The sequence below is a fragment of the Babylonia areolata genome, chromosome 5, assembly GCF_041734735.1.
Source record: "Babylonia areolata isolate BAREFJ2019XMU chromosome 5, ASM4173473v1, whole genome shotgun sequence".
NCBI lineage: Eukaryota > Metazoa > Mollusca > Gastropoda > Neogastropoda > Buccinidae > Babylonia > Babylonia areolata.
Genome location: NC_134880.1, coordinates 25,543,685 through 25,556,184, shown reverse-complemented (window position 1 = coordinate 25,556,184; position 12,500 = coordinate 25,543,685). Strand labels below are relative to the sequence as shown.

At 41.0% G+C, this 12,500-nt stretch overlaps 1 protein-coding gene across 1 annotated transcript in view; it reads right to left on the bottom strand.

Annotated features, from left to right (window-relative positions):
- The window catches only part of LOC143281996 (BTB/POZ domain-containing protein 6-like), a 33,385-nt gene extending 21,185 nt beyond the window's left edge, over nt 1–12,200 (bottom strand). Inside the window, exon 1 of the mRNA XM_076587383.1 lies at nt 12,027–12,200. The gene's annotated coding sequence lies outside the window, so the exon portion shown is untranslated. The remainder of the gene's footprint in view (nt 1–12,026) is intronic.
- Nucleotides 12,201–12,500: the final 300 nt, after the last annotated feature.

The following is a 12,500-nucleotide window of genomic DNA, read 5'->3' as shown; positions in this document are numbered from 1 at the left end:
TGTAGCGTGTATGGATTTGTCCGAACGCAGTGACGCCTCCTTGAGAAACTGAAACTGAAACTTTAAACGCTCACCCCGTAACACTCCCAAACTTCTGACCAAAATTCACAAAATTTATCCAACTGCAATTAAAAATTTTTTTTTTTTTTTAAACATCTTGTTGTCTTGGGTATCTTTACAATGAGGTTATCTCCGACACGCCCTCCCCCCCCCCCCTTCCCCATGTGGTGTGGGGAAACAAACTCTCATATAGTATCCAATCCACTAAAAAACAAATACTTCATCCACTTTAATCTCTCCTTTCATCTCAGTTTACACAAGGGATCAGGTCTTCTTCAAGGAGAGATCTGAATATACATGACCCCTCCCCCTCACCCCTTTTCTTTTAAAGAAGAAGAAGAAAAAAAAGATTTTCCTCCTTCCTTTCCCACCGACTCACTTTAGTACGCATCGACTTCGTTATCTTCCCGAAACTAAGTAAAGGTACACACAACAATCTGCCCCTGCAGCACCGATCGAAACGAATCCAGACTGGAAAAACAGGATCCTGCACATTCCATGCAAAGGGAACGCGAAATTCCACACACATATACATGCATACACAATTAATGAATATATACGAACAAACATATATAATACAACACAACACACACACAATAAATTAAAAACAACAACAACAAAAAAAAAAGCAACAATAACAACAACAACAACAACAAAAAACACAACCCCAAACAACACATAATAATAATACAACATAACACACACAGTGTTGAGGGAAGGAAGGAAAGAAAGCAGGGCGGATTCTCCTCAGCACGAAAGCTTCAGCAAAACACCCACTGCAAAAGCCTTCATGAACCAAATCACGTGCGCGGCGCGTCGCGTCCTTTGGAACACATCAAGGACGACATTCCCCGCTCCACCCACCATTTAGAGGCGAACCCACTCTATGTTTAGAAAAGGGGTGGGACGAGAGAAGAGGGGGGGGCATGGGAGAAGTATAAAAGTCATATACATGCATACATAGATCTACCATCGGTGAAAGAAAAAAGAATTCATGTTTTCCTTACGTGATTTGTCGATGGAGACTAGCTAGTCTGTTTCCCCACGCCATTCACGGTTTTGTTCTCTGTGTGGGGTCGGACAGAAGGCTTGAAAAAAATATATACATGAAGAAAGAGATCGTGGGGAAGGGAGAGAGAGAGAGAGAGAGAGAGAGAGAATCTAAAATGGGTCATTCGATTCGTCTTCAGATATAATGTAACAGTAAATTATAGCAAGAGCTCCCCAGCCTCCTCTCCCGGTATCTGCTGCACAGCTGCCAACATATATTTGTTTTAAAGCCCTGAACCAAATCATGCAACACACACACACACACAATTATATATACAGGAGATTCAGTAAGGGAAGGGGTTAGGAGTAGGTCTACAGGATGAAAGGCGTTTTACCGTGAGAATGTTTGATCACTTTAAGTATATACAGGGTAATCTATCATATGACACATTTTTTAAAAATGTTTATTTATTTATCTTTTTTTTTTTCTTAAGGCCTGACTAAGCGCGTTGGGTTACGCTGCTGGTGAGCATCTGCTTGGCAGATGTGGTGTAGCGTATATGGATTTGTTCGAACGCAGTGACGCCTCCTTGAGCTACTGATACTGACACATTTCACACCCCAACACTTTACACACACAAATTCCGAAGGGCAAACACACGCCACACACACTCTCTCTCTCTCTCACGCACTTAATAAAGGGAATCTCCCACTCACTCATAAGGGGTTCTTCGTCGTGATCTAGCTGGTAACTCTTCAAACATACAGCCAGATCGTGGTGTCACAGTTCGCGTCATCTATCATTTTTACGTCACTACTAGCTGCTGGTCGTTTCTGCCCTCAAGCGATTTGACAGTGATACGTGGTTTCCGTGTAAGCATGAGGATGGAGGATGTGTGTCTATATGTAGACCTATAAACATTCAGGCAGTATGTGTATGTGTGTGTGTGTGGGGGGGGGGGGGGGGGGGGGGGGGGACGCGAGGACATCGCGCGACAAATTAAAAAAGCGAAGTAAAGTAAAACGCACTTGAAGTTTCTTCCAATATACAGACCATAGCTTCACGATTACCAATGTTATTTGTTATGTACACAAGTCAACTAATGAAGGCCTGAGAGAGGGAGAGAGAGAGAGAGAGAGAGAGAGAGAGAGAGAGAGAGAGAGGTTGGGGTGAGGGAAAGCGGTAGAGAGAGAGTGGGAGAGAATGAGAAGATTGTTCCTTCAGAGCGAGTGTCACACAAAAAAAGCGAGCGTCACGCTGTAAATTCATAAACAGATAAACACTCCCTATCCAAAATACAGCTTTAATGCCTGCATACAATTTATACATCCTTTCTGCATCTCACACACGGCTGCACTGAAATTTATAACGTGGGCATACGTAACTGTCCCAGTGAGACGACTGTCCTCATGTGGGAGCAATTCTGACAAGCTGCCACTGCAGTTAAAACGAATTATTCAAGGTAACCGAGTGTAAATAAACATATGTTTATAGTTCAACCAATGTCACGTGAGACTGTGCTGACTTTGCACATAATTATTTTTACGGCAGTTAGTCTTAAATTTGTATATTTTATTGTTAAGCCCGGCGAGCCACATCTGAGATGGGGGTACTGCGCTATATAAGCCTGCATTTACTGTATTATCATTATTATTTGAGTTTTGACACCACACTCACTCAGATGTATCTTTTGAAAGCTGCTACGTTTAAGCAGAATAACAAATAATATACATTCTGAAAAATGATCCATCTTTTCATATCGAGCACATTTTTTCTTCACATGCTTTTCGATTGGCTTAACCTGTGGGGCTAAATCTGATGTCCAAAGTTAACTTTATCGGTAATCTCCACTGTTTCTGTTAACTGGGAATGTATAGATGTGTGTGTGTGTGTATATATATATATATATATATATATATATATATATATATATATATATATATATATACACACACACACACACACTATGCCATGCACCCCCCCCCCCCCCCAAATTCCTTGTTTGTGAACACAGTACACTAGGCAATAAAGACTACTCAGACTACTCGCACGCACGCACGCACACACACACGCAGTCTTTGTCAACATTCACATAAAGAGCAACACCCAGTTAGGACCAAAAGCAGACGTGTACGAAAGAGCACAATGCCCTGCACAAAAGACACTCAAACGACCGCACCTGTGCACGAGTTCTCTTTCTTTCACTCGAGTGGTAGTTAACCTGCTGTGCACACAGGCACATGACTGTCACTGATAGCACGCACAGTCATTATTTCTTTCTAGTACTACTAGGTTGCAGTTTATGGCTGCATCATCATCATGATAGAAAAACACTTTTAATTTTTTTTATTTTATTATTATTATTTTTTTTTTTATAGCGCATAACTACACTCTCCAGAGCACTATAGAGAACAGTACGCACATTCTGAGTGTTACTTTGATAGACAAAATTGCCGAGAGGGTCAGGGCGTTGACTTTCTCGTTGAAGGTCCTGGGTTCGGATCACGATCGCAGCGTTTGATGCGTTTAGGGTGGAGGTATTTCCCCACCCCCATTCTCTCAGGTCAACGAATGTGCATACCTACTGGTGCATGTGTGTGTGTGTGTGTGTGTGTGTGTGTGTGTGTGTGTGTGAGAGAGAGAGAGAGAGAGAGAGAGAGAGAGAGATAACTGGAAGTGTCTTCTCTCTGCCTGTGCCTATGTGCATGCACATGCATAATATTTTGTGCCTGCGAGCGATCACGCTTATGCAGGCCTATCATTCTATGATTATTCCTTGGCCCTTTGGCTTTGACCTCAGTGTCTTGTGGAAAGAACAGATAATCTACACATATGGTTCTCACCCCACAGCGGCCCCAGGGCTCAACTATGCTGTGAGGACCTCACAAGGACCTTTTTGAGGGCCCGCAAACCTCCCGTAACACCCTCTCATCCCAGCCTTCACCACCTGGGGGTCCACAGCCGGTGTCACAGACTCAAACTACTACCTCCCTGCAGGGTTTTAGCCCTGGGTCATTCCGGGCTAGCGAATGAGCCCTGGCGTCATTTGTGGCTAGTAAAGTCTAGATAAGCCCTTCCTACTTGAAAACTACCCCCTTCTTATGGCCAATGGCTAGAAAAGTCGAGATCAACCCCCCACCCCTCCCTCCCACCTAGTTGGAAGTTATTCAACGAGTTTAATCAAGCAATAGAATAAAGGAAAGGGGGTGATTCTGGGTTAGTCTTTACTGAACCTCCTCCCCGTTACAGCTTGGGGGGAGCAAACGCGAGGGAGTTCTACTTTAAAAGTCACTACTGAATCAAACTATGCCAAATTTACCACCCAGGGCTATTTCCAGCAAACCAAGTAGAATGACCACCCAGATATCCATTACGAGGGTAAGTTCTGACTAGCTGAGGTCTACCTCTGGGGTCTTTCCAGGCTAGTCTACTAGACCACGTCATGCCAGATTTGACCCAGGTGTGTAAAAACCAACGGGGGTTGCGAATAGCCTGCTACACCTGTTTTGAACGACAGTTTGAACGACAGTGGTTACCGTTAATGTGAATCGTTCTTTGTCAGGGGGGAAAAATGCTTGTATGCCAAAGCATTAATCCTCCATTTTTGACCGAGTTTTAACTGAATACACACTCACACTAATCATATGCGAGCACATAAAACTCCCCCCCCCCCCCCCCCCCCCGCCCCTTTTCCCCAAATTTCAATATCACATTAACAGTTTCATTGAAAAGATAGATCTATACACCTAGTTGAAGAATGAATCTTTTAGTGGTGATCTAGTAGTAATACCTCTGACAGGGAAACAAGTGTCAATAGGATCAAGTCCCACACTGGACCCTTTTCTTTTTAATCCTTTCCCACAGACTTTTAGTGGTGGTCTGGGTGCTAGTCTTTCGGATGAGACAATAAACCAACTTCAAAAGAACAGCAAGCACTTTGCAACAAAGGGGCCGGCTGTCCTGGACAAAACTGTGTAAAATAGTCCATTTTGTTTGGTCCAAGAAATCCACTTGGAAGCTGCAGACAGGGAAAAAAAACAAGAGGTGGAATTGCACTGTGGTGACACACTCTCATCAGGGAGAGCAACACAGAATTTGACACAGACAATCTTGTGATAAAAAAAAAAGGAAAAGAGAATCAATATCAGAATATATGTACCATTTGACAATCTCTTTAGCCTGAACTTGCTGTTATGGCAAAACATACATGTGTAAATGTATCACTCTTTTTCAAAACTGAGAGAAAGGGAGACAGTGATTCATAAGAGCGAGACAGACATAGAAACAGAGAGAGAGAGAGATGGGGGGAGGGAGAGAGAGAGAGAGGGGGGGGAAGAGAGAGAGAGAGAGAGAGAGAGAGAGAGAGAGAGAGAGAGAGAGAGAGATACAGACAGACAGACAGGGACAGAGTGACAGACACAAAGACAAAGAGAGAAAATCATTCATGCAACTGCTACAGTGCTAGGTAAACAATGAGGGTAACGCAGCGTGCACACAGAGGCTGCAACACCTTGGTTAAACATTACCTGTCCGCATCCCTTCTTTTCTTACACACATACACACACACACTGAGTGACTGACACAAGCATGTAATGATGTAATGTATACACACCAAAACAAGAACACATGTTTTCAGTTTTTGTTTTCTTACTCCTAACTAGTCTTAGCATACATCATCTCCATGGTCCACTAGCTTTCCTGTGCACAGGTACAACATACACTACACTTTTACAGGCTTCAGGACAGAACAATAACCCTCAGCTCCAATTTTCCTCTTCAACGCACACACACACATACAGAGTTGCACTGTGTTCTCTGCACACACATACACATATACATACTCCTGCTTCTCTGTGTATCTATACCTGGCCTTCGGTGGACCTGTAGAGCAAATACCTACCCATCCAGTTTACATTAAACCTGACAAGCAACCAACTACCTTAAAAATATACTAAAAAAAAGGTAGTAAAGATTTGTTTTACTATTAGTTCTTCTACATGGTAAGTATCTATGAACATATGCATGAACCTGCAGGTATCAGTCATTGCATGTGAGGAACTTTTGTTTGGACATGTATTATATACATATATCTACAATATGAGGAAAATGAAAGCACACAACTACAACTTGCGTACTTGTAAGTACAATGTGTTGTGAGGTGTGAGGTAGGGGTAGTGTTATTTGGAAATGGGAGGGGTCCCACTTGCAGCTTACTTAAACTTCATTCCATCAAAACAAGCTTCTAAGGGGTTGGGGGGGAGAATCCCTGAACAAACCATCTAACTATCTGTTTAACTTGTTTCTTATTTAATAATTTATTCATCACAGTAACTTGAGTAAGCAATTACCAATACTGATTCAGACTCACAATTTTTGTTGTTGTTGTTACAGCTTGGAAAATAAAACACGTAAACACTACAACACCACGCCAACAGACACATTTTGCAGATGGGAAAGCTCCATGGAAAATAAAATGCCCAGAATGCACAGAAAACCCCCCTGACAACAACAACAAACAACAACAAACCCCCTCCTTTCAGGGTATTGCACTATTTCGTTTGTGCAGTAGGTGTATCACTGTGCATACATGTATATATGCACAGTATAGTAGTACTAGAAGTAGTATATTATACAATATCTCTGAGTATCTCTATGTTATACATATCTACAAATATTATTCCATGTGTCATCATGTGGCACAGTGCATTCGTCATATATTCATTGCAAAATTTGCTGATCCTTTCATTTGAGATGAAGCTGTTTTGAAAACTAAACAAAAGAACTCATAGTGCTATACAAGTTTATCTGACCATTCTAACAGCTTTCACAATGGGTTCATACCTCCTTCAATTTGTCTTCGCAGCCAATATACCCTCCACATTATGGTCACTCTTGTTACTCGCATACTGCTCAGCAATAAGACCCACTCCCATACATTTCTCAACAGATTATTTCTGGACTGACTTATCAACAAACGAATTCTTGCGAAGCACCACAGTACTAACATTATCATGAATGATTACTCATGAAACGGAATGGAATGTCAATGACTCACAGCTGCTGAGTGAGCATTTACTGCTCAATTCCACAAAGACCACTGAATGATTCATTGATCAATTCTTCAGCCATGCAGGCTGGCATTATGTTTAATACCCAGAAACAAACTGCATGCATATCTGTCACACCCACACTGATATTTTTACACATACAGACAGAGACCAAAAAAACCAAACAAACAAAAAACAACATCTGTCGATGAATAATTTATTTTCTTAATCAATAAATTTTGTGCGTAGAAAAAAAAAAACTCCCATGTGAATGCACATGCATGCAACTTCTGTTGAAGCGTTAAATGTATGCATTGTTATGTCCAACAAGAAAAGAAGACAATAAAACTACCAGCAAATGAACATAATCCTTAAATGTACACTTGATATTCTATACACAATTTGCTTGATACTGATAATTGATAATAAATTATTGTCTTTATTTTTCTCAGATGGTGGCAACTTTTACCATAAAAACAGCACAATGATAATCTTTGTGCCATGGAAGGATGTATACTATAGATCTATGATATAAAACCACATGATTTCGCTATTTGTGTTATTTTGCAGGTGCTTGCCATAAGCCATGTGGTTTTGTTATATCCTCAAAGTTTAAAAATGATCAAATTCATGTCAAGTCACATTAAGTGCGACTTTCTAGCCAAATCAACTCAAAAGCAAAGTACATTCGTTTCCAGTTCTATATCATTATCTGTATCTGATTTAAACATCATAGGGATGAAGCTTATGCACATGGGACTAGCTTTTCCCACTATTTCATGGATTTTAGACCATCTTACTAACAGGCCCCAGTTTGTGAAATTAAATAATTTTATGTCTACTGTTTCTTTTACAAACACTGGGGCACCACAAGGCACAGTACTCTCACCATTTCTGTTTACCCTGTCTACAGATGAGTGCAGAAGTTTGTCTAACACATGCCCACTGGTCAAGTTTGCAGATGACACCAGCCGCCGTGGCGAAGTGGTTCGCGTCGCGGACTGACGGCTGGGAGGACGCGGGTTCGAATCCCAGCGGAGGTGGGTTTTTCGGCCCGTGGCCGGCTCCTACCCAGAGTTGAGTGTGCTGTGGGCTTAAATGGGGAGACTGGGACCACACAGTCGAGTGTCATCCACTTCAAGGATGCGTCTTTGGGTGTGTTGCTCTAATTACCTGACCAACACTGCAAGTGTCTGCATCTCTCGGGTCTGGTTAATGCCGGGATATCATTATGACAGGAAGCGTAGAGTACAGCCTTGTCACGCAGTGCCAAACCAAAATGGACCTCCATAGCAACATCGCCATCATCATCGTCATCCTCCTCCTCCTTCATCGTCATCAATATAAAAAAAAAATACAGTCTCAATGTTTATGGCCTTTCATGCCCTGCTCTCATGGTGACCTCAGTTTCGATACCCATCCACTTCCATGCTTGGGGTGAGTCCTGTCAATGTCGTCAGTGTCGGCAGATTCATGGGTGGCTGTTGTTTGAGGGACGTGGTGGCGGTCTCCACTCTGGGAGGGACGCTCACTCAGTCTAGCTCCGCGACTAAGCCATTATTGTCGTTAGTAGGGGGCTTAGTAGGTGGTGTCCTAAGTATGTTAAAACAGAACAGGCACCATTGAACACCACCGAAGTGACTCAGCAGCAGTGCAGGGTCTCCTCTGGTGTGTGGCCTCCTAACATCGATAGTTCCCTGTGGACTGCCAACGCTGGAACTGCGACGGACGAACCTGGGTGTAGCCGTGTATAGGGGACTCTAAATGAGTGGCGTGGGAGTAATGCCACTGAAATGGTGCAGATGATGGGGCAGCAAAAAAAAAAAAAAAAAAAAAAAAAGTTTGCAGATGTCTCCGGACTAATGTGACTGATTACTGATCATGATGACGCTATTGAAGAGAAATCGACAGACTTGTGAACTGGTGTGATGAAAATTACCTTGAACTGAATGCTGGCAAAACTAAAGAACATGTATTTGACTTCAGGAAAAGGAAACCAAGTTTTTACTGTAAAATAATCATTAAAAATGAAGTGGTTGAACAAGTATGCTCGTACAAATATCTTGGTGTGATAACTGACAAAAAGCTTTCTTGGATTGAAAATTCCACTACACTTATCAAAAAGACCAAACAGCCGCATGCACTGTCTCAGAAAAATGAGGTCTTCTAATGTGTGCCTGCAAATGCTCCAAATGTTTTACACATCTGTTGTCTGCAGGTTTGAACTTATGGTGCTGTGTGTTGGGGGGGAAACACCAAACACGATAAATACAGGTTGGAAAAAGTCATTAGGAAAGCGGGTGGGGTGGTGGGTACAAGACAAGACACTTTTTAGCAACATGTACAATAGAAAACTGACTGACAGACTGAAAACAATTTTGAAAGACAAAACACACCCACTACATGACGACATTAGTAGTTGACGGTCAGACAGAAGTGGCATGTTCATAGCTCCACGCGCAAGAACATCTCGTTACAATATCTCATTCATTCCTACAGCCATTCATGCACACAATCAAAGCATACAATACACTCACTCATAGGACTGACACCCCCCCCCCCCCACACCCACCCACCACGCCCATCCCAGCATACATCTTAATGTCAGTTTACTAATTTTTTTTTTTTGGGGGGGCGTGATATATGTTGTGAGCGGGTGCAGGCGTACAAGCATCCATACATATGTGTGTGTGTGTGTGTGTGTGTGTGTGTGTACATTCTAGTTAAATAGATATGAAATAATTTGCTAGATGTTCTAATTTGCTGGATGTTTTTGTTTGTTTGTTTACATTGTTGTGCAATACCTTTTTGTCTTAGGTGTGTGCGTGTGTGTGCGTGTGCGTGTGCGTGCGTGTGCATTCTAGCTAAATAGATATGAAATATTTGCTGGATGCTTTTTTTGTTAAAATTGCTGTGTAATACCTTTTTGTCTTTGTATGTGTGTGTGTGCGTGTGTGTGTGTGTGTGCGCGCGCGTGCATTTTAGTATTTTTACATTTATATATGATCTATATGTTGGATGTTTTTATTTGTTTACATTGCTGTACAATACCTTGTTTTTGACGTGTGTATGTGTGTGTGGGAGGGGGAGCGGGGGGGATTGTTTTAGGCTATCGTCAGCTATTGCGAGTTCTTATCTGACTTGTTTTGCTACTTTTACTAGTGTATTTAATGGTGCCCATGTTCATTTTTATGTTGGTCATTTTTTGGGTGTCTACAAAGAGCCTGTGATTGCACACATTTATTTCCATGTGGATTAATAGTGTTTTTGAATATAAATTTGAATTTGAAACATTTGCAGTACACTGATCGGATAATTTACAATCACTTCATGAATTTGTCCAAGGTTCTGGGAAGATCGCTCATCTTCGAAACACGAGTTGCCATAATGTTTCATTGTTTGCCCTTTCTTCACATTGAACACTGTTGAAACTTAAATGGAAACACAAGTTTGCTGTCTCTCATCAACTCACGCCTGATCTTTGATAATCATTACTGTTTGTTTATTTGTGCATGTGTAATTGAGTAATCATCAATAACTTTTACACGGTAAGTCAATGGACAAATGGAGGAAGTTTACAAAAACTGTGGGTTGTAAAATAAAACTCACTTTTAGTCTTGATAAGACATTAAGAGGCATTCTATAAAATAAGACTCACTTTTGATAAGAGGCGTCTGGTAATTGATGCAATTTTCATGGTCTCAAATGTTTATGCTTGTGCAACTGCTGACACAGCTTTTACCTCACTTTGTACACATTTATTCCCGGCTCACTAAGGTCCTGGTTGCTTCAAAACAGTCATTAAAAAAAGTTCTTTATAATATTGTGCTTACAAAGTACAAAAAACAACAAAAAACAAAACAAAAATAAACTTGCAAATATAATATAAATATCATGAACACAAAGTACCAGTATCTCAGCTATCTGTATACAAAAACTTTAAATTCAAGAATTTAATGCTAATTTTAGTGAAACAAAAATTACTTTCAATCAAATGTTCACAAATGGTTAAAGCTAATAATTATGATTTTATTTATCATGATTAAAGTTAGAGAAAGAGCGATGTTAAGTTCTGTAAAGTATTCCTATGATCAATAAGAAATGAATAATAAATTTCATCAGTTGTTTAACATTCAGTTTATTTGATTAATTGATGGGACTGAATATCAATTTATGTCATCAAATTATATATTTTATGATAAGTTACAGAATACTGTCTGGGAAACAGCAGTAAATGGTTTCACTTTCTGGATTCTTTGACTGTGGCTTGAACTGATCACAGAAACAAATTACAAAGGGTTATCACTTTTATCAGTGTTTCTTTGTAGTTTGTATCTCTAGAGCTAAATGGTGTAAAACTTTCCCCGATTCAGCTATAAATGACTCAGTCACTAAATTTATTAGGCAAATAAAAATTAAGAATAGTCAATAAAACAATATCACAAGATCTGAGTACTGTCACTGAGATTGATGAGTTTGGTTTATTTTGTTCATTGTTCATTTGTTGTCAACACAACTGACGGACAATGGGTACAATGTGCAAGCTAAATCAGTTCAGCTGATTACACATTCCTAAGATATTTACATTACTCATTACCCATACTTGACCTACATTATAAATCCACACCTTTGTCCTCGGTTAACTCTGTGTTGATGTTGAAATGGGGATGACCAACTCAGGGAAATCGTGGTAACGGAACTGCGACGACACGAAACTTTTGTTTTCCCTTACTTTTTAACTCCCCCTTCAGTTCACTGCAGGCTGCTTTCTTTATTGTTTGGCTATACACTGCATACAGCAAACTCAGTGTCGGGAAAACCACCTACGCTGGTCAGACTCAAAACTGCGCGCTCCGTTTTTCAAAACTTTATCGATCTTCTCATGAACGAGAAAATGCGCCACATACAAAATCGAAAAAGCAACTTACCTGTGATGCCTTTCTTGCCTTGCCCCGACTTGTCTCCAAAACGTTCGTCTGAACCGGACAGGTTTTAACAACACTGAGAATGTCCTCCAGGCGAATGCGTTATTCAGGCTTGCGTGTTCGAGTTCTTACCGAACTTGTCATTTACTCGCCTCATTGCTTCTCAGCGCAACCTATGACCGCAAGCTCAGTAGTTGTTGACGTCACGTACGCATGCGCTCTGACTGATGTCAACAGAAAGGTAATGGAAGGGACACAACTGCTGTAAGACTCCGGTTAACTTGCGGCACTTCTTATGTCCCTTCTAATTTTCTCATTGAAAACAAAATTTCTACGTCTGTCAACACAATACACAGTACAATACAACACACAAATTTTGTTGTCTATACTTTGGTACAGAGCATTCCCCGTGGTTCGAAAATAGCAAACACCAACAGCTTCACGACCGCAGCTGTCATTATCACCATCATCATAAAC